The following is a 2,572-nucleotide window of genomic DNA, read 5'->3' on the forward strand; positions in this document are numbered from 1 at the left end:
AAAAATGGGAGATTTAAAAGAGAGATTGGTATATGAGCAGCCATGCATTTAATAGAGGTCACCTTGGCGGCTGTATTCAATATAGCTTTGATGGTAGCAAGACTTGGATAACAATTTGGAGGCTTTTTCAATTGTCTAGGCAGGAGATGATAAGCGCTTTAACAAAGCTGTAAATGAAGAATGAATGCAAGAAATATTAATACTTAAAATTGGGAAGATTGTTAATTGTTATATGTGAAACTTCAAGGAAAAGAAGGAAACTGGAATGGTTCCAGGCTTCTGACTTGGCTTACCTGGTAACTTGCCTTGTCATTAACTGTATTAGTCCATTCTCACATTGCTATAAGTACTACCTGAGACTGGGTAATTCATAAAGAAAAGATGTTTAATTAGCTTATCATTCCACAGGCTGCATAGAAAGCATGGTTGGAAGGACTCCGGAAACTTACAATGATAGCAGAAGGCAAAGAAGAAGCAGGCACATCCTACATGGAAGGAGCAGGAGGAAGAGAGAGAAGAGGTGGGTGCCACACACCTTTAAACAGCAAGTTTTCATGAGAATTTACTCACTATCTGAGAACAGAAAGAGGGAAACCAGTTCCCATGATACAATCACCTCCCACCAGGCCCCTCCTCCAACATTAGAGATTACAATTCGATATGAGATTTGGGTGGGGACACAGATCCAAACCATATCATTAACTGACAGAAAATACAGGTAGAGTCTAAGGTCTGGGGAGAAGGTGAGCGCAATTTTGGGAAGTTGCCCAGCTATCTATTTTGTAAACTAAGGGGCATATTGCATGTAGAAATGTTTACTCCTCTATCCTTTGGGAATGGTAATACATTCAAAACATGCTACATTTAAAAAGGACTCCTCAGGGTGACCAACTTTATGGTAGAGGTTGTAAGGAAATATATTTCTCCTTCATAAAAGTGGAAAAATAAACTTAGTGGCATAAAACTACCACCAATTTACTATGTTTATGGATTCTGTGGACTAAGAAGCTGGACAGGGGTGATTTATGTCTCTTCTATAATGTCTAAGGCTTTGGTTGGAAAGAGTCATATGGCTAGGGGCTGGAATAACTTGGAGATTGCTTCACTCACTGCTGGAGCATTGGTGGAGAGGACTAGAAGGCTGGCTTTGGCACTATAGAATGTCTAGCAGCATTCCTCGCCTCTAGCCACTAGATACAAATAGCATCCCACCCAACCAGCCGTAGCAACTAAAGTGTCTCCCTGACACTGCCAAATTTATTCTGTGCAACAACTGTCTCCTGTGGTTGAGGTTGATGGATAATATGAGTCTGAATCTTAGCCAGGACTGGAAAGAGATTTTTCAAGTCATCAGTGTGTAGGTGGTCTTTAGAGTCACTGCAGTATATGAGATGTCTCAGGATGTCGGGTGAGAAGATCAGCTCTTCAAGGTTAGAAAGATGGAGCCATACTGAAGGGGTTGAGGAAAATAAGATAAAATGTTAAGAAAAATGAAAAAGAAAAATCAAGAGAGAAAGTAGGAAAACCAAGAAAGACAGGAAAGAATGGTGCAGTGGCTATTTCAGTATCTGCCTAGCATCCTAGCTCCGCTTTCTTCTTTGAGAAGCTCAGTCTCTCGCCCACAATGACCGGTGATTTCATCCATGGACCTATACAAGCCAGGCCATTGAGTCCTTCCTGTAATTTTATATTTTAAGCCACAGAGCAAGGTGTTTCTTTTTCTCTTCTGTGCTTATTTGAAACTATGTAAATCCAGAAGTGCCTATGGTGTGCTCCCTGCCACATGGCAAAGGTTCAGCTGAGTGGGTTTGCAGATGCCATGAGTTGAAAATGACCACCTGTGCCTTGCAGCTCAGGAAGAGGCTCTTAAAGGAAGCTGGTGGGAGCATTAATGCCCGAAGATTTCTTTGGCTCCAAAGACATCTTTACTTTGTAAAGTTATCTCAGAATTTTGTCAGCTAGAGCTTCTCTGTGAAACTGCCAAAGACCAGGAAACCTGCACCAAAAGCATCCCTTCCATGTTGTCTGTCTTGCTTCTGACTTCTGAGCTAAATAAGCCGTGAAACTATGCCAAATATGCACATACACAGTCTGTGAGCTGTGTGGGGGTTTGTTCAGAAGCAAGCAACACAACACACTATATTGTACAAGTGTGTTACAGTTTCATCTGCAGTAGATGATACTGAAACCAGCAGCAGAAGGAAGCAAAGTGGAGAGCTAAGAAAGACCAACTTTTTGGTAGCATTTAAGCCCCTGGATCCAATCACCTGTAAAGCTTCAGATCCAGCAGTGACCTTCCAGTTATGTGAATCAATAAATGCTCTTAAGTGGAATATCTTTCTGTTCCAAGTGCAAGTGTCCTAACACAGAAACTTAAACCAGATGTGAAGTGATAAACCTAAAATGTGAAACTGGTTGACTCAAGATAGGGAAGGTTGAAAAGCTGTAATCCTTGTTATATGAAAGTGAAGCAGCTGCTACCTAGTGTATTTTATGCCTCAGGTCATGTCCCCACCACCATAATAGCAACAGCATTATGGACTTGGTCGAAAGGATATGGGAGTGAGAACTG

General features: G+C 41.4%; 1 non-coding gene across 1 annotated transcript; it reads left to right on the forward strand.

Annotated features, from left to right (window-relative positions):
• Nucleotides 1-799: 799 nt before the first annotated feature.
• Nucleotides 800-934, forward strand: LOC116527056. The gene has a single exon (XR_004258368.1). It is a non-coding gene; the product is annotated as a small nucleolar RNA U109 (small nucleolar RNA).
• Nucleotides 935-2,572: the final 1,638 nt, after the last annotated feature.

The sequence above is a fragment of the Sapajus apella genome, unplaced genomic scaffold (assembly GCF_009761245.1).
Source record: "Sapajus apella isolate SASKATOON/1434 unplaced genomic scaffold, GSC_monkey_1.0 scaffold52, whole genome shotgun sequence".
NCBI classification, from domain to species: Eukaryota; Metazoa; Chordata; class Mammalia; order Primates; family Cebidae; genus Sapajus; species Sapajus apella.